Here is a 20983-nt window from a genome sequence, read left to right as displayed (position 1 = left end):
ATTTTTTTTATCCTAAGTTTAGCTTCAAAAGATATAATTTCTGAAGTCTTAACATGTTAGATTTTAAAAGTAACAGTTTTACTTTTCTTTTATATCCTATACAGCCTAAATACCAAGTTTTTAGTACTATCATCTAATTTATTTCTTTTATGATAAAAATTTTCAAACACAGAAAAGTTGAAATAATTGAACACCTATATATCCATATACTTAAATTCAACAATTAAAATTTACTTACTAAAATGTACGTTATTTTATATATATATATATATATCATCTCTCCATCCCTTTATCCAGATATTTTTATGCATTTCAAAGTAAATTGGAGGGGCCGGTGTCGTGGCTCATTTGGTTAATCCTCTGCCTGCGGCACCAGCATCCCTTATGGGTGCCGGGTTCTAGTCCCAGTTGCTCCTCTTCCAGTCCAGCTCTCTGCTGTGGCCCGGGAAGGCAGTGGAGGATGGCCCAAGTGCTTGAGCCCCTGCACCCGCATGGGAGACCAGGAGAAGCACCTGGCTCCTGGCTTCAGACCAGCACAGCGCCAGCTGTGCTGGCCATTTGGGGAGCGAACCAACGGAAGGAAGACCTTTCTCTCTGTCTCTCTTCTCTGTCTATAACTCTACCTGTCAAATAAAAATTTTAAAAAAAAGTAAATTGGAGATATAAGATATTTTTCCTCAAAAAACTCCAGCACATGTCTAATTAAATGAAATTCAATATTTGCTTACAGATTTCTTTTAAGATAGAAATAAAATAAGTAAATAAATAAAATATAAAATGTAAAAACAGAAACAAAATGTAAAAATCTGTATCTGCATCACTTGGACATCACAACTTTCAAGATAGATAGAGTTCAAAAGCAGAAAAGATATCACAAAAAAGAAAACTATGAACTAATAATTCTTATGCATATAGATGCAAAAGTCCTCAACAAAATACTTGCAAACTGAATCCAGCAGCACATAAAAGATTATAGACCATGGCCTGGTGGTATTTATTTTAAGAATGCAAGGTTGGCATAACACATGAAAATCAATTAATATAATCATTGTTGTGGCACAGCAAGTTAAGTCACTTCTTGGGATGCCTACATCCCACCTTGGAGTACCAGTTTGTGTCCCAGCTACTCTGTATCTGATCCAGCTTCCTGCTAATGTGCTTAGGAAGGCATCAGATAATGATCCAAGTCCTTGAGAGCTTGCCACCTGTGTGGGAGACCTGAATAGAGTCCTGTGCTTCTGACTTCAGCCTAGCCTAGCCCTGGTCATTTTAGCAACTTGGGGGAGTGAACCAGTGGCTGGAAGATTATCTATCTATCATATATCTATCTATCTATCTATCTATCTATCTATCTATCTCTGTTACTCTGCCTTTCAATAAATAAGTAAATATTTAAGAATACAGGAATAAGCCGGCGCCGCGGCTCACTAGGCTAATCCTCCGCCTTGCAGTGCCAGCACACCAGGTTCTAGTCCCGGTTGGGGCGCCAGATTTTGTCCCGGTTGCCCCTCTTCCAGGCCAGCTCTCCGCTGTGGCCAGGGAGTGCAGTGGAGGATGGCCCAAGTACTTGGGCCCTGCACCCCATGGGAGACCAGGAGAAGCACCCGGCTCCTGCCATCGGATCGGCGTGGTGCGCCGGCCACGGCGGCCATTGGAGGGTGAACCAACGGCAAAGGAAGACCTTTCTCTCTGTCTCTCTCTCTCACTGTGCACTCTGCCTGTCAAAAAAAAAAAAAAAAAAAAAAAAAAAAAAGACTACAGGAATAAAAAGGCTGTGATCAGCTCAATCAATAAAGAGAAAATACTTGATCACTGTAAAATCCTTTTTTGATAAAAAAAAAAATTCCAACAAACTAGGAAGAGAAGGAAATTTCCTCAGCTTGCTTGAGTGTCTACGAGACCCACAGCAACCATGAAACACTGACTGCTTCCCTCTAACATCAGGATGAAGTGTCTTGGTCTCACTATTTCTCAATATTGCATTGGAGGTTCTAGCTAAAGCAGAAGTAAGAAAAAGAAATAAAAGACACCAAGATTGGAAAAAAAGGATGAAAACTATATTTATCTGCAAATGCCATAAACTTATATAAAGAAAATTCTATGGAATCTATGAGTACTAACAAAACTACTAGAATAAACAAGTTCAATAGGTATCAGAACACAAGATGAACATATAAAATAAATTATAATTGCAATGAATGACATTTACATTAAGGAAATAGATTTATAATAGCATGACAAAAATAAAATACATAAGAATACATTCAATAAGAGAAGTAGAAAACATGCACACTGAAAACTGCAAAATACCCAAAGAAATAAAAGAAAATCTAGATAAATGGAAAGAATTTCGGTTCATAAATCAGAAGACAATATTGGCAATGTTGTAAAATTCCCAGTATTTATCTAAAGATTCAATGTAATTATTAGTATAAAAAATAAGTTGTCTTATAAAAAGAAATTGACAAGTTGATCCTAAAGTTCATAAAGGCAGTTTAGATGTAAAAAAGCTACTGTTAGCTTTTAAAAGAACAGAATTAAAAGACCTATGTATCTTTTATTTCAAGACTTTCTACAAGGTTACAGTAACCAAGACTGTCTGGTATAGCTTAATGCTATACATATAGATCAACAAAATAGAATAAAAAATCTAGAAATAAAAACCTTAAATTTATGATTGATTTGTTTCTGACAAAGAATAGTCGTTTACACAAATGATGCTAGGACAAGCAGATATCTACATTCAAGAGAATGATGTTGGAACCCTACCTCATACCACACAAAAACTAACTGAAAATGGATCATGAGCATAAATATGAAAGCTAAAACTCTAAGAGGAAACATAAGATTAGATCTTCATAAATTTGGATTGAGCAAAAGTACAAGTAAAAAAGGCAGAAATAACAAACAAAAAAGATAAATTGAACTTTGTAAAAATTAAATTTCTGTGCTGAAAATATTAAAGGAAAACTGAGGACAGGAGAAAATACTTATAAACTATACATCTAATAAAGGACTTATTAGCTAAAACATGTAAAGAATTTATACAACTCAATAGCAAAAATATAAATAACTCATTTTAATAAATGAGTAAAGGACCTTGGTAGACATTTCTCCAAAGATTATATACAATAAGCACAATGCTTAATATGATTAATTATTGGGGAATTAAAAATCAACAACACCATTAAATATGATTTTACTCCCATTAGGATAGCTATGATTAAAAAGACAGACAGTAGAGTTGGCAGGGATGTGAAGTAGCTAGAAAATGTAAAATGACGCAGCTTTTGTAGAAAACAGTCTGGAAGCTTCTGAAAATACTCAACCTGGAAGAATCATATAATCTAGCAGTTACATTCACAGATATATATTCAAGGGAATTGGAAACATATTCACCTAAAACATGTGCACAAATGTTCGTGACAGCATGTGTTTATAATAGGCAAAAAGTGAACACAACCCAAATGTCCATCAACTGTTATAGATAAATAAAATGTGGCATGCACATACAATGGAAGATTGTTCAACTGTAGAAAGAAATGAAGTACTGATTTAGGCTATCGCATGGACAAACCTTGCAAACATTGTGCTAAATGTAAGAAATGGATCGGGGGCTTCCTGGCGGGGTTGGCGTGGCGTGTCGGTGGCGACATGCTCTACCATGTCGAAAGTGTCCTTTAAGATCACGCTGACGTCGGACCCGCGGCTGCCATACAAAGTACTCAGTGTTCCTGAAAGTACTCCTTTCACAGCAGTGTTAAAGTTTGCAGCAGAAGAATTTAAAGTTCCTGCAGCAACAAGTGCAATTATTACCAATGATGGTATAGGAATAAATCCTGCACAGACTGCTGGAAATGTTTTTCTAAAGCATGGTTCAGAACTCCGAATTATTCCTAGAGATCGTGTTGGAAGTCGTTAATGTCTGCCTCTGGATCCATACCTGTCACAATAAATATTGATATGTTGTGTTGTTGTAAAATTGAAATCAGGCATTTAACATACTGTGAAAATACCAAGAGTCCATGAAAAATAATGAAAAGTGGTTTTTCTCTCCCTTGTTTACATGTTGATGTGAAGAGGGAATGCTTAGGAATTGAGGTTATGACTACTATAGAAGGTCAGTCTGTTGCCTCAAAGCACAAGCAGGTAGTTCATTTGAAGTAAATGGATTATCAAACTGGAACTGGAGGATTCTTCTGATAATTTTTTCTGAGAACATTTGGAAAATTAAATTTCGCTGATCTTAATGTTTGTGTTTGAGTTAAAAATATAAAAGGATTATGGATTATAAATGGCAGTTTGTTCCATAGCATCTGGTTTGCAGACTCAAATAATCTGAATCTTAAACGATTTGTAGTTCATGATGAAGGTGATAGACATCAGTGGATAAGTTAACTGTCTTAACGTCTTATTTAGGTTGTTTTTAAGTTTCAAAACTTCACCTGTCATATAAATTTCAATTTGATATCAAAGAACTAAAAAAAATCTTTTAACACTTACGTTTGTTGATGTTCCACACCAAATAGTTTTATTATCCGCCTTTTGCAGGGATGGGAATCAACAGTATAGAAGCTTCCTTTGCTGTGTTATGCATTCCTTTATCAATCTCTTTTAATACAGTTTCAAATAAAACTTATTGAGGATAGTGTTTCTAAATAGCATTCAGGACTAATGTTGCCCAAAAATCTGAAATCTACAACAATGTTAAAGGAAATGCTAATGAGTTACACTTAACGTAAGGCCTAACAAAGAAAACACTAAAATTAGTCACCCAACAGAATAAAGAGCCAGGAAAGGGAGAGTGGGGAAGCCCTCAGGCAAGGAGGAAAACAGCAAAGATCAATAGAGCAGGGGACCAGCAAGCTGTCAGAAATGGCCAGTTGAGTAGAACAAACTCCAGGAGGTATGTAGGGAAGATCTGAAAGGGGATAGTTACCTGACAAAGACACACACAGAAGGCCATTAGAGAAAGCAGAGAAAGTGTGGGCCTTGTCAATGTACAGATTACAACATGTCCCTTAGGGCAATCCAAAGAATGATTTTATTTGTCCTTCCAGAGCGATTCAGAATCTGCAGATCTTGAAAGATGGAGGCTCCTAGTGATTCAGAATCTGCTGTATTCTAAATGGTGAACTTGCTGGGGAAGCATGTTCTTTGGAACTGGAAATATAGTAGGCTTCTAATAAATACTTGCTGAGTAATCCATAAATTAAGATCTGTTTTTATCTTAGTAGGTCTCATTAGTTTCCTTCTCTCAGGCCCTTGGTTCTTTGAAAAAAACTAAAATGCAACAGAATCTTATGCATAGTGATATGGATGGTTAAGATTAAAACCTTACCAAGTCTTGTTTGTAAACTCAACTGAACAGTAGGATTCTGAGTTACCAAAGGGAACTTTGCTGAGGTATACTACCAATGTTAAAGGGAGTTTTTAGAAAATCTGATGCTCAGAGGTCCTTGTTTCTTATAAATCAAGCGTCAGTTAACCACAAATTTGTGAATACCCTTTCCCTGAAACTTTTAGTTTGAGTATTTTCCAATATATTTGTAGTGAAAAATCTACTTGTAATATTACATTAAATAAATATATAATGTCCTGTGCCATAAAATCATTTAGTTAATATTTTTGTTATTTGGCTTTGAAAATATGTGGTAAGCCATTAAAAGACATTTTATTAAACAACTCAGTATTTTGTTATTAAATACATATGATCTGTAAATTCTTTGTGTAGAAATTTTGAAGTATTCAGTTTAAATGCATTATTGGTCTATACTTAATATAAAATATGTTTTGTTATAAAAAAATGGATCAAAAGGCCACATGTTGTCTGATTTATGTAAATGTAAAATGTGCAGGATAGACAAATCCTTTAGAGACAGGAAGTAGACCAGTGGTTTGCTGTGCTAGAAAGGATGGGTGGGGATGGAATTAGGAGTGATTGCTAATGGGCTTCCTTTTGAGATGGCAAAAATGTTCTAGAATTAGTTAGCCATAATGGTTGTGCATATCTGATTATGCCAAAAACAACTGAATTGTATATTTAAATGGATAAAGTGGGTTGTATGTGCTATGGTTTGAATGTTTGTCTCCTCCAAAACTAAAGTTGAAATGTAATTATCATTAATTACAATATTAAGAGGTGGAACCTTTAAGAGTTGATTAAGCCATGAGAGCTCCGCCCTTAAGGCTGAATTACCATGGAAGAGAGTTTCTCATAAAGGGCTGGCTGATGGGCCAGCGCTGTGGCATAATAGGTAAAGCCACTGCCTGCAATGCCTGCATCCCATATGGGCACCAGTTTGAATCTTGGCTGCTCCACTTCTGATCCAGCTCTCTGCTATGGCCTGGGTGAGCAGTAGAAGATGGCCCAAGTCCTTGGGCCCCTGCACTCACGTGAGAGACTTAGAAGAAGCTCCTGGCTCCTGGCTTTGGATTAGCCTAGCTCTGACCGTTGCAGCCATGTGGAAAGTGAACAGTGGACAGAAGACCTCTCTTTCTGCCTCTGTCTCTCTGTAACTTATCTTCATTTCAAAGAAATAAAATTAAAAAAAAAAAAAGAAAACAGAAATTTAACTAAAAAATTAAGATACTATTGTTGAATAGTATTAACATAATAAATTAACTTGTGTTGGGACCAGCGCTGTGGCGTGGTAGGTTAAGTATCTGCCTGTGGCACTGGCATGTAGTGTGGGCACTGGTTTGAGTCCAAGGCAGCTCCACTTCTGATCCAGCTCTTTGCTAATGGCCTGGGAAAGCAGTGGAAGATGGCCCAAGTACTTAGGCCCCTGTTCCCATTTGGGAGACCTGGTAGAAGCTCCTGGTTAATGGCTCCTGGCTTCAGATCAGCACAGCTCCAGCCATTGTGGCCAACTGGGGAGTGAACCAGTGGACGGAAGACCTTTCTGTCTCTCCATCTCTCAGTAACTCTGTCTCTCAAATAAATAAAAAAATTTTTTTAAATCTTAACTTGTGTTTATTTCACTTATCAGGACCAAATTATCAGGAGTAAATTTGAGTCAAACATTCCATGTACAAAAAAATTCAGATACTGAGACTACTAGAAGACGAGGGCCCTGCACCTGCATGGGAGACCAGGAGGAAGCACCTAGTTCCTGGCTTTCGATTGGTGCAGCGCCAGCTGTGGCGGCCATTTGGGGGGTAAACCAGTGGAGGGAAGACCTTTCTCTCTGTCTCTCTCCCACTGTCTATAACTCTACCTGTCATATAAATATAAAAAAATAATAATAGTAACCTCTTTTTGTATAACTTTCTGTGATTTTTAAATCCACTTTCTGTCTTTACTGTGACACATTGATCCTCTAGCAGGCACTAACACAGTTGAGCTTCACCCTGAAGTTATCTGTCATTTGTTATCATTTATTACTCCATCAAGTCAGTGACATCACAATTCCTCTGCTTTGGGACAACTTGCCCTTCCAGCAGACACAGAGCTTTAATCAGATGCCTGCTGCTATTTCTCCTGATTCCTAAAATGATTATGCTGTGATTTACATTTTGTTTTCATCTTTTCTCCACTTGACTAGATGCAAAACGGAAGCAATTTAAAACACAGTCAATGAAAAACAGACCAGCAGGATGCCTCCTTTTTGCTGTGGGTTGCCAAGGATCCTGATGTACATTCATTCTTAAACCACTGGACCAAGCTTGCGCATAACTCTCTTGCAAATGGCCAGTTTCATTTGGGTAAGTAAAGGATGAAGTGGAATCATAACAGAAGGTGACCAGAGGCTAGAAACACAAAATATTGATTGGATTGGACACTCTTCTTTGACTGATGGATGTTTCAGTGAAAGATTTTGCTTCTCTTCCTTATTTGTGGTGCTTTGCTGTACAAGGATGTAAAATATTGGCAGTTATTCAGAACATTCCTGTTGTGATTGGTTCTGGATCTCTTGCAAGGGTGGATTCCACAGATGGACAATTTGGGTCACATTTTATAAATAGTTCAATCACGTTTCCCTAAAAGATGGATCTATTTTTTTTTTCCAATGAAAACCTTAAGTAGGAGCAAATAAAACACATAATGATTCCCAGGATATCATTTTTAGAAGTGTTAGGCAGTCGCTGCTGTAAGCAAAAATTAACTTCTGATATCTCTTCTTAAAATAAACCCTTATAAGCACAAGTTCCACCAACACAGGAAGCACAGAACAGCATCAAAAATGTCTCGGCTTGAGAGGCCCAAATCCTGTATCAGAGTGCTTGTTCCAATTCCAGCTACTCCGCTTCTGATCCTGCTTCCTACTAATACACCTAGGAAGGCAGCAAGTGATGGAGTTCCTGGCTCCTGGCTTCAGCCTGACCAGACTAGCTGTTGAGTGTCATCTGGGGAGTGAACCAGTGGATGTAAGATCTCTTTCTATCTCTGTCTCTTTCTGTGTCACTCCGTCCTTCAAATAAATAATTTTTTTTTGACAGGCAGAGTTAGACAGTGAGAGAGAGAGAGAGAGAGAGAGAGAGAAAGGTCTTCCTTCTGTTGGTTCACGCCCCAAATGGCCACTATGGCAGGCGTGCTGCGCCTATCCGAAGGCCAGGAGCCAGGTGCTTCCCCCTGGTCTCCCATGCGGGTACAGGGCCCAAGCACTTAGGCCATCCTCCACTGCCTTCCCGGAGCACAGCAGAGAGCTGGACAGGAAGAGGAGCAACCAGGACAGAATCCGGCGCCCCGACAGGGACTAGAACCCGGGGTACCGGCACCACAGGTGGAGGATTAGCCTAGTGAGCCGTGGCACCGGCCCAAATAAATAAATTTTGAAAAATGAAGATTGAGCATAAATAGTTTAATGTTTAAATAAAATATAATGTAGTTGAAGGAATCTGGCACAGACATTGGTATTGCACAATTCAGCAATTACAGGATATTGATAGATCATTAATCATAGATGGAAGTTATTGTTATTTGAATTTTTATTCATTTCCATTATATTTGAAAGACAGACAGAAAGAGATTTTTCCTCTGCTAGTTCACTCAACTGATTAATAATAACCAGGGATAGGCCAGTGTGAAGCCAGGAGTCTAGAATTCCACTTGGGTCTGTCATGTGGGTAGCAATACTTGAGCCATCACCTGCTGCCTCCCGTGGTGTGTATTAGAAAGCTGGAATCAGAAGCAGTCAGGACCCCAACTTGGGGCACTCTGATGTGGGATGTGGATGTCCCAAGTCTTAGCCACTGTGCTAAACACCTGGCTCATAAATGGAAGTTATTATTTCTATGTTTGCATAATAAAATGAAGTATTTACACATGTGGTTGGAAGAGATCATTTTTGAGTGAGAGTAAGGGAGCAAGGCAGAGACTCCCTGACTTCCAGCATCTCTCGTTTCCTGCAGTCTGAAGGTAAATAAGAGGACTTCTGCCCCCTAAGCCTCACACACTCTGAGATGTCAGCAATTAACAATGTTCCAATTCCAGATATTTAGGAAGCTTCTCAAAACATCCCCTTAGAGAAAGACCGGCCTCTAAGAACTGAAATCAATTTGCCATCTCTTCACCCCTTACAAACTCTTCAGTTGTGCCTTTCTCTGCATTCACATCCGATTGCCAGGTGACTTTTTAGGTTTATCCAAAGTCTTTTTCTCTTCCATCTGGGTCTTCCTTGGGGGTGGCAGGAATTCAGCTACTTGAGCCATCATCTGCTACTTCCCACACACATTAGCAGAGAGCTGGATCAGAAGCAGCGTAGCAAACTATAAAAATGATCCCAGAAAGTACAGGGATCACATAAATAAGACCAGTGTCTGCTAATAATAATTGATAGAATTAAAAAGGAGAGAACAACCCAACATGGGAAGCGGGATACATGACAGACTCATAGAATGGCAGATGCCCTAAACAGCACTCTGGCCTCAGAATCGGCCCTTAAGGCATTCAAATCTGGCTAAAAAGCCCATGAGAGTATTTCAGGCATGGAAAGCCACAACACTGTGGCAAAAAATGACCTAAATGAAAGATCCCTGTGAGTGAGATCCTAGCAGAAAGAAGGGGCCATCAAAGAAGGAGGTAACTTTCTCTGAAGGGAGGAGAGAACTTCCACTTTGACTATGGCCTTGTCTAAATAAGGTCAGAGTTTGTGAACTCAAGATGCTTCCATAGCCTTGGCTGCTCATGACAAGAGCATTGGGTGATTACTGATGTCATCGATAAGAATGCCGATTGTTAAATCAACAACAGCAGTCACTGTGCACTTACACCCCATGTAGGACCTCTGTCCTGAATGTGTTGTACTATGAGAATTAATGGTAAAACTAATCTTCAAACAGTACTTTATACTTTGTGTGTCTGTGTGGGCGCAAACTGTTGAAATCTTTACTTAGTATAGCGTTCATCTCTTTATATAAAGATAATTAAAAATTAATCTTAATGAAGAATGGGATGGGAGAGGGAGTAGGAGATGGGATGGTTTGCAGGTGGGAGGGTGGTTATGGGGGGGAAACTGCTATAATCTAAAAGTTGTACTTTCGAAATTTATATTTATTAAATAAGTTTTTTCTATAAAAAAAAGAAGCAGAGTAGCAAGAACTCTAAACCTATATGGTATATGGGATATGAGTATCCCAGGCAGGGGCTTTAATCCACAGTGCCGCAATATCTGCCCCCCCATTTGTTATTATTATAGCTTGATTGTCCTTTTCCAATTTAAAATATTACAGTAAGTATTGACTGGGAGACAAAATTCAGCCTGCTCAAGTATTGGGTCCTGATGCATAAGTCCTTGTGCTTCATCTGTCCAGGATCAGCAGTTTCTAAGTTAGAGCTGCCAGATTTAGAAAACATAGGATCAAACGGTGTGTGGGATATACTTATACCAAGCAAATATTCAGTGTTTATTTGAATTTATCTAGGCATATTGTCATTGGATTTGATGACCTTATTTTACATGAGTGGGCATAGTCAGAGATGAACAAAATATGGGGCATTGGGAAAGTATCATCTAATAAAAATGGGATAAATTTAATAAAACAAAAAAAGAAAAACTGACCCCAGTTTGTATAATAATAGTATCATCATCAGAAATGAATACTCTAAAAAAAAAAGAATATGGTTTCATGGATTTGGATTAAACATTTGAAATACAGATCTGATGATAGATTTGAGTTGATTATTCATTTTTGTATGACTCAGAAATATTAGTGGTTTTACAGCTATCAACATTTTGATTGGTAGGCACAACTTATAATGGAAGAGAGTGGTAAAGTTGGGAAAAAAGACTAACCTCTAAATTGAGATTTACTGCTTTATAGACAAGTAATTATACAGTCTTATTTTAGTAGTACTGTGCTTTATAATTTTTCCCAGTACTTAGCCCATGCTTAATTTTTTCTTCTGGAAGATTCTGTAAGAAGCTGCTTTCCATATATTAATTTCTATTAGCAACACAGAGGTCACTATAGAACCATTTGGAAGTTCTAATGTTAATAGCAAAGGGCGGAGCCAGCACTGTTGCATAGTGGGTAAAGCTACCACCAGCAGTGCTGGCATTCCATATGGACGTAGGTTCAAGTCCCAGCTGCTCCACTCCAATCCAGTTCTCTGCTATGGCCTGGGAAAGCAGTGGAAGATGGCCCAAGTCCTTAGGCCCCTGCTCTCACGTGGGAGACCTGGAAGAAGCTTCTAACTACTGGCTTTGGCTCAGCACAGTTCCAGCCATTGTGGCCATTTGGGGAGTGAACCAATGGATAGAAGACCTCCCTCTCTCTTTGCCTCTGCCTCTCTGTAACTCTGCCTTTCAAATAAACAAATAATTCTTTCAAATATATATATATCTATATATATATATGTTGCTGTCTTAGTTCATTGGATTTGGAAATTGCTTTTACTAATATAGTGATTCATTATACCTCACATTTAGCCCCAAAGAAAAAAAGCACTTGTTTTGAGATTAAAAAAAAATAAAATTTACATTTGGCAATAAGATTAGCATTTGAAAAAGTTATATTGATTCTATTTATAAAAGTAAATGAGGCAGCAAAACTATGATGATTCCTTTATCTCTGGTATGTTGTTTATAAGCTGTCAACTTTGAAGATATTTTAATATGCATTTTACAGAGAGAGGCATATTATATATGTTTTCAATTGAAAAATAAATTCTAAGTTTCAAGAGGAACAATATCTATAAAAGAAATCATTGAACTATATCATTAATAAGAGCTCTTTTGGCATGACAAGTATACATGCAATATCATTTGGCAAATGGAATTAAAAGATAAGTTCATTTTGGTGCCAAACTTTTTTTTGAAATCATGCACATAATGAATCTTTTAAAAGTCCATGAAAATGTGTATTATGAAAATATGCATGTAGTTATATTAATATCTCCAAGAAAATGAGGGGTCTTTAATTTTTTTTTTGTGATGAATTGTTGCCTTTAATACAAAGACACAAAAATCCTATATACATATGCATCTAACAGGAGAGCTTTCAAGCAGAAATGAGCAGAACTGAAGGGATTAAAAAAACAATGGCATAAATGGCCATAGCTGTGGTGTAGTGGGTAAAGCTGCCATCAGCAGTGCGGGCATCCCATATGGGTGCCAGTTTGCGTCCCTGTTGCTCCACTTCCAATCCAGCTTTCTGCTATGGCCTGGGAAAGCAGTAGAAGATGGCCCTAGTCCTTGGGCTCTTGTACCCATGCGGGAGACCTGGAAGAAGCGCCTGGCTCCTAGGTTTGGATTGGCTCAGCTCCAGCCGTTGTAGCCATTTGGAGAGTGAACCAGCAGATGGAAGATCTCTCTCTCTCTCTCTCTCTCTGCCTCTCCTTTTCTCTCTGTGTAACTCTGACTTTCAAGTAAATAAATAAATCTTTAAAAAATAATAAAATCTCATATGTCAATTTAAAAAAATAAAAAATAAAAACAATGGCACAGCTATTTTAAAATATCTCCTATCTCAATAATTGATAAAGCACTTAGAAAAAATCAATGACAATATAAAATATTTTAACAGCAACAATAACCAATCTGATCTAACTGATATTTATAGACCCCTTTCCTGAATAACTGGAGAGTAAGCATCTTTTTCAGACCCACTTGAAACATTCTCCAAGATAGACTACATGCTGGCCAATCAAGTAAGTGTCGATACATTTCAAAGGATCAAAACCACACAGAGAGGGGCCGGTGCCATGGCACAGTAGGTTAATCCTCCACCTTCGGCGCCGGCATCCCATATGGGCTCCAGTTCTAATCCCAGCTGCTCCTCTTCCAATCCATCTCTCTGCTATGGCCTGGGATAGCAGTAGAGGATGGCCCAAGTCCTTGGGTCCTTGCACCCTGGCTCCTGGCTTCGGAGTTGCTCCCGTTGTTGCGGCCATCTGGGGAGTGAACCAGCAGAAGGAAGACCTCTCTCTTTGTCTCTCCCTCTTATTGTCTGTACCTCTACCTCTCAAATAAATAAATAAAATCTTTAAAAAAAAAACACATAGAGAATGCTTTGTAATCACAATATCATTAAGTTAAAAACCAATAATAACACAATATCTAGAAAACATCAGGATATTAGAAAATAAGCAGCACATCTCTAAATAACTCACATAGATCAAAGAAGAAAATACATAAGAAATTACAACATAGTTTGAACTGAATAAAAATGGAAATACAACACACCACAAATTTTGGGAATGCAGTTAAAGTAGTACTCAGAATGAAAATTATGGTGCCAAATGCCTACATTAGAAGAAAAGGTGAAAAATTAAAGATCAATTTTTCATTTTGAGAAATCTAAGAAGAGAGAAAGAGAGAAAAGGAGAGAAAAGAAACCCAAAAGTACTAGAAGATAGGATAGAAAAACAGTAGGAGCAGAACTCAACAAAGCAGAAATGCAAGAAAAAGTTGGTCTTTTAAGAGATAAATAAAACGAAAAATCTTTAGATAGGCTAATAATGAAAAATTATACATGGGTGTAAGTTACCAGTATCAGGAATAAAACAAGAGACATCACCAGATCCTACTTCTATTAAAAGAATAACAAAAACATAGAATGAACATTGTTATTCTGGTAAATTCAACATTTTACCTGAAATAAGAAAAACTCTGCCAAAAAACCTGGAAATCTACACAGACTCACACTCAGAGGGATAGGTGCCAAAATAGTCTTATGTCTAACAAATAAATTAAACATATAATCAAATTAGTTAAAGAAACATAAAAAAATCTTTCCACACACAAAAACAAACCCAGGCCCAGATAGCTTCACTGGTGAATTAATACCACTGTTACACAAAGTTCTTCAGAAAACTAAAGAGTTGGGAACGGTTCCCAATTTATTTATTTATTTTTTTGATGTCAGCATAATCCTGACACCAAACTAATAAGGTACATTACAAGATGCAAACATCCTCAACAAAATAGTAACAAATTGGGCCGGCACCGCGGCTCACTAGGCTAATCCTCCGCCTTGCGGCGCCGGTACACCGGGTTCTAGTCCCGGTTGCTCCTCTTCCAGGCCAGCTCTCTGCTGTGGCCAGGGAGTGCAGTGGAGGATGGTCCAAGTACCTGGGCCCTGCACCCCATGGGAGACCAGGATAAGTACCTGGCTCCTGCCATCGGATCAGCGCGGTGCGCCGGCCACAGCACGCCGGCCGCGGTGGCTGTTGGAGGGTGAACCAATGGCAAAGGAAGACCTTTCTCTCTCTCTCTCTCTCACTGTCCACTCTGCCTGTCAAAAAATTAAAAAAAAAAAGTAACAAATTGAATCCAGAATTATAATAAAATGATAATTTACCATCACCATGTAGGATTTATCCAAATAAAGTTGGTTTAATGTTCAAAAATCAATTTAACTTGGCACATAAATATGATAAATATGACAATGAAGGCAAAAATTACAGGATCATCTCAACAGATGCACAAAAAGCACTTTGGGAAAAAATGTACATTCCTGCAAAGGAATTTCATAATCACTCAGCAAAAAGGAGCACGCACACCTTCTTCACCCTTGTGAAGGACCTGTAGGAAAACCTACTTTGTACAAACTGTTGAACTACTTAATGCTTCCCCCTAAGATCAGGAACAATCTTTGGAAAAATATATCTAATTCCATCACTTTCACTCAGGATTGTCCTGGAGACTACAATCAGTGCAATACAGCCAGGGAAATAAAGAAAAGGCATTAAGATTAGAAAATAGAAGTAAAAATGCCTTTATTTGCAGATGACAGGATCATGTATGTAAGTAAGGCTAAGTTATTGACAAGGCAACCATTAGAAGTAATAAGGGAATCTTAAAAGTTTGCATATGAGGTCAATATATAAAAATATATTTATTGTTCTACATAATGGGCACACTTACAGAAGAAAATTTTAGAATGATACCTTTTATAAGCATATAAAAGTGTTCAGGGACAAAATTTAAAGAGATAGGAGACATATGCTGCAAACTAAAAAAATGCAGACAAAAATATTTAGGAAGCTCTAAATAAATGGACATGTATAATATGTTTATGGATTGGAAGGCAATATTTTAATTGGTTAGTTGTCTCCAAATCTAAGAATTCAATGCAGTCACAAACTTAATCCCAGTAGCTTCCTGGAGATTTTATCAAGCTCATCCTAAAAGGTAGATGGAGACGTCAATATCTTTCACTAGTCCAAACAATCCTGAGAAAGATCTCAGTAGGAGGCCTTCTCCACCTGATTCAGACACTGATTACAATTCTACACTATGTAAGATAGATACTGAGGTAAGGAGAGACAAGCAGATCAGTGGTATTGGATGAAATTCAGAAATATACTCATATATTTAAAAATATAGTAACTATACAATTAAATATTAATTTAATTAAATATGAATGTTTAATATTTAATATATATTTAAAATATATTAAAATAATTCATTTGCAACAAAGATAAGACAATTCAACAAGGAAATAAAAATCTTTTCAACAAATACAGATTCAGTTACTGAGTAAACACATATAGGCAAATGTGAACTTTAACCTTTATTTTGCACTCTGCAAAAAAATTAAGTCAGACTGGATCACAGACTTAAACATAAAGCCATAAAACTTCTAGAGGAGAATACAGATTCACTGCGCAAACTTGAAGTGGGTAAAGATTTCTTGATAGGTCATTAAAAGTATGAATCATAATAGAAAAGAAAGTAGTCAAATGAGCTTTATCAAATCAAAAATGTTTTTGATACAATTAAGAAATGAAAAATAAGAAAGAAAAAGAAAACACCTCCAGCATACATACATTCAGAATATTTAAAGAACTCTTGTAAATCAATATTTAAAAGGAAAACAACCCAATAAAAGCTAAGCAAAAGTGTAGAACTTTATAATAAATAATATAAAGATGTCTATAAGCACATAAAAGGATACTCAGAATTATCAGTTGTTATGAAGATGTTAAGTAAAAAATGCCATTATCCACAAATAGAACGGCAAAAGAAAGAAAAAACAAGCAGAAATCTGACCCATATAAATGTCGGTAGGATGGACAACAAATGGAATTTTCATACAACGGGAAGGGGAATGTAAAATAATACAGAACTTTGGAAATTTCACCAAAAAAAGCTAAGCATCTATATAAGTGGCCTTGCAAGTCCGCTCATGTATTTCTTGAAAAGAGATGAAAAGACATGAACCTTAAAAGACTTGCAAAATAATATTCATAATAACCTTACTTGTAATAATAATAAAAAAAAAACAATTAGAAACAACAGTGTAAAAAGCAAGAGCGAACAACCTAGGTTTCCCTGCAAAACAGAAACAGCCACGAGTCTGACGGTCTGTGTTCAGTGAAGAGGAATGTCCCCAGGACACGCACATGCTCTGCTTCTCCCACAGGCCCTCAGCACTCACCGTCATTTTTCAGTCAGCAGCTCGGGTTCCCAACCCCTCAGATTTGCTGTATTTACCATCCGTTTTTCAAGTAGTGCAAGCTCCCTGTTTAGACAGACTTTCCTGACGTCACAAAATCCAGAACTGAAGCTTGGAGTGCATCTCTAATGTCCCGCCTTCCATCCACTCTTTTCCTCTCCTGCACAAGTTGTGAGTTTGGGCCTGAAAATTCTGGATTCTAGATGTTACTGAGGAGGCACAGGTATTTGTCCACTACCTCTGCCTTCCCTGACATGGTTTTCTAGGAAAGTGACTTAAAAATAAGTTAGGGGCCAGCGCTGTGGCATAGCAGGTAAAGCCACAGCTTGCAGTGCCGGCATCCCATATGGGCGCTGGTTCACATCCCAGCTGCTCCACTTCCGATCCAGCTCTCTGCTATGGCCTGGGAAAGCAGTAGAAGATGGCCTGAGTCCATGCAGTGGAGGATGGCACAAGTGCTTGGGCCTCTACACCCGCATGGGAGACCCAGAAGAAACTCCTGGCTCCTGGCTTCAAATCAGCTCAGCTCTGGCTGTTGTGGCCATTTGGAGAGAGAAACAGCAGATGGAGGACCTTCCTCTCTGTCTCTCCCTCTGACTGTCTGTAACTCCACCTCTCAAATAAAATCTTAAAAAAAAAAATTCAGTCATTCTGCATTTATGGCAAACATGGTCTGGGCAGCTATTCTCATGTGGGCTGTCAGACCTAGGAGAGAACTCACAAGGTTGGGAATAGAAAACCCAGATTCTAGTGTTGACTGTGTTATATAGGGGTGATTTGGGATCAGTTCCAACCTATTTCCTGATCAGCGTCTACAAATGCAGTGTGAAGGATTTGGACTAAATATTTTCTTGAGTTTCCTTCCCAGTTGAAATTGTCAGTGACTGTGTAAACCTTTAGGAGGGCATTATCTTATTTTATTTTTTTCTGGCCAAGAAATCTTTGGAAGGTTCACATGGGATGAGAAGGAGACATTCTGAGACTTTACAGAGGAAAGAGGTGCACCTGTTCCTGGGGCTTTCCACACTTAAAAGTGTCATTCAGTGAGCAAAGCAGTCTGTTTCTTTCACTACCATATCCACAGCACTTAAACCAAGCCTGGCACCATGTAGACACTCAGTGCTTATTGGGAAGAACTGTGATGAATTCAATCTTTGCATAAAGAGAGCTAGCACTGTGTCCATCTTGTTCATGTGCATGGTAAGTGGAAGGTGTTCAATTAATATTTGCAGGGGAAAATGTCATTCTCATCAAACTGTTAGCCACAGAGCCATGACTAAAATTGGAAATGTCTTTCTTCCAAAAAAAAAAAAAAAAGAAATTAAAAAAAGAGAAAAGAAAATTTGGGGAAACACTCAAAAGAAACAAAATCAGGATCAACAATTCCAGGGAGAGTTCTTTGTAGTTCCTCCTTTGGTGGAATGCCTGGAGGGCACAGCTGAGATAAGACAGGCCAGCGCAGTGATGGGAATGGAAAAAACATAAGAAGCACCACCTCCCACCCCTCAGATTCTCTGCATAAGACACCACAAATCATTGCTGAACATGAGAGTTGGATTCAGATCAAGCAAAAGTTAATGAGAACAAGCAGAGGCCAGCGGTGTAGATTGCTCTCCAAAGGTTGGAGACAAAATTGACTTTCTTCTTGACAAAAGTAACTTCATGCTGAAATCTTCACTATTGGTTTCTGGTTATTAATTTTGACAAAAGGTTTTGGCACCTTTTTTTTAAAACTTTAAATATTCAGGCATATTTAAAAGGGGTGAAATTTACAGGTTAGTTGGGCAGGAGTTTGATGCAGCGCTTGGGATGCCAGCATCCCATATTTGAGCACTTGGTTCAAGCCTCAGCTCCTCTACTTTGGATCCAACATCCTGCTGATGCACATTCTGGGGGATAGTAGCGATGGCTCAACGAGTTGGATCCTTGGCATTCCTGTGGGAATCCAGATCAAGTTTCAGACTGCTGGCTTCAGCCTGGCCCAGCCCTAGCTGTTGTGGATATTTGGGGAGTGAAATAGTTGAAGAGTAGATAAAAGATTCTCTTTCTCTCTCTTTCTCTCTCTCTCTCTCTCCCTTTAAAATAAAATGAAAAAAATTTTTAAAAGTTGCAAGTAGGTAAAAATCGAAGAATGAAAATACAAAATTTAGGCAAAATCAGGAACTTATTTTTAATTTTTTATTTTAAAGCTTTTATTTAATGAATATATTTTTCATAGGTACAACTTTAGGAACATAGTGGCTAAAAGCAGAAATTTATGAGAGGTCTGGCATAACCCCAGGAAAATAAAAATATTTTATTGGCCTCAGGGTTAAGTTAATCCAGGGACTCAGGGCTCCTGAATACTATTTTCCATTATTAGCTCTAATTTTCTTTCTCCAATAGGCAGAGAACATGGATATTGGCAGTTCCTATTTCTGCTGCAGTTTGTTGAAAGCTTACTATGTGCCAAACATATTTCTCAACACCCAGATTATTAAATAAAATTTCATAACAACTCTGTCAGGTATGTACTATTATCATCCCTATTTTATAGACAAGAAAAACTTTATTGGTAGGACATTGGGAGACAGAGAGCTGGAGTAACTTGCCCAAGGTCACATAGATAAAAGTGGTGGAACTGGGATTCCTAGCTCTACCCCCAGAGAGACATTGATTTTTATTCTTGCTCTAGTTTGAAAAGTCTCAGAACATGACTCTGGCATTTCTTGGGTCATAAACCCCTCTCTGCTCCTCCCCCTCCCTAAGGGCAAGGCAAATCCCACCAAACTCATACCTAGAACAGAAGGAGGTTTTCCCAGAAGGAACATGAGGACAGGTTAGGAGAAGATGACACATGTTAATAGCCAGGTGGAGAAACTATTCCAATAGATTGTAAAATGGAACGAACTCTTTTCTAACTTGCCAATCTCACTTTGGGATTACTTGTTCAGCTGAGTGTATAATTCCCTGTTTCTTAAATATTCTCTGACACAGATCTTGTGTCTTCCCTTTAGTACTTCCTGTTTGCTCACCCATTAGTTACTAAATAAGGCTTTTGTATATCCTATCAAATTACACATTGCCTTTATGTATAGAAGGCACATGCATTTTCTGACCTAGATAAAAAATGTGATATCGGCCAGCTGATTCTCTCTGTCCTCTTTTTGTGCAGAACGTACTGCCAAATACACGGGCATCCTGACACCACAGCCCACTTCTCCCTTTCGTGGAAGGCTGCCGGTGGGAGAGGAGTCATGGAGGAAGAGGTGAGGTATGGGGATAGCAGGCCACAGGTGGGGCGCATCTAGTCAGAGAGATGATGTTTTCAAATGTGGTCTGAGGGGCTGGCGCTGTGGCACAATGGGTTAATGCCCCACCTGCAGTGTCAGCATCCCATTTAGGCGCTGGTTTGAGTCCCAGCTGCTCCACTTCTTATCCAGCTCTCTGCTATGGCCTGGGAAAGCAGTGGAAGACGGCCCAAGTCCTTGGGTCCCTGCACTCATGGGGGAGACCTGGAAGAAGCTCCTGGCTTTCGATCAGCTCAGCTCTGGCCATCGTGGTCATTTAGGGAATGAACCAGCAGATGGAAGACTTCTCTCTGTGTCTCTACTTCTCCCTGTAACTCTGCCTTTCAAACAAATAAAATAAATCAAAAAAAGAAGGAAGGAAGGAAGGAAGGAAGGAAGGAAGGAAGGAAGGAAGGAAGGAAAAAGGAATGTGACTTGAGAGTGTTGTCTATTTCTGGCATTCCTACTGCCATGAAATTGTCTACACGCTGAGACTAAGACCAGCTCCCCTGTTTCAGCAGAAGAATAAGAGCCAAATAAGAACAAAGGAACACAGTCACTTTTTGACATCCAAAAGTATTTTTGAAGCCCTTTGTAGAGATAATATTTGCAACAAGCTAGTGCTAGACTTTTCTGAGAGGAAAAATAAATGCTTCTTAGCGCCTACATTTATAAAATAAACCCAGGGAGGGATGATGAGGATTTAATGTTGGACAGCTTCCGTGGCTCACAGAACACAGGGACCAGTGCTGGCATGCAAAGGAGGCAGGAAGGATGTGGAGTGAAGTAGTACTGGATGGACTGTGTAGGGCCCCAGTGCCCAACAACATTCCAGTCCTCTTGTGCCTGTGTGTAGGCACGTGTATGGC

The 20983-nt window shown here is 38.5% G+C and overlaps 1 long non-coding RNA gene and 1 pseudogene across 1 annotated transcript; both read left to right on the top strand.

The window, feature by feature from the left end:
- Positions 1-3616: 3616 nt before the first annotated feature.
- LOC108178185 (ubiquitin-fold modifier 1 pseudogene) lies at positions 3617-4793 on the top strand (annotated as a pseudogene).
- A 2679-nt stretch (positions 4794-7472) lies between these two features.
- Positions 7473-20381, top strand: LOC127483564 (uncharacterized). Its single transcript, XR_007909964.2, has 3 exons — positions 7473-7707; positions 19231-19351; positions 20000-20381. It is a non-coding gene; the product is annotated as an uncharacterized lncRNA (long non-coding RNA).
- The last annotated feature ends 602 nt before the right edge of the window (positions 20382-20983 follow it).

This window comes from Oryctolagus cuniculus, chromosome 13, assembly GCF_964237555.1.
Source record: "Oryctolagus cuniculus chromosome 13, mOryCun1.1, whole genome shotgun sequence".
NCBI lineage: Eukaryota > Metazoa > Chordata > Mammalia > Lagomorpha > Leporidae > Oryctolagus > Oryctolagus cuniculus.
This window is presented reverse-complemented; position numbering and strand designations above follow the sequence as displayed.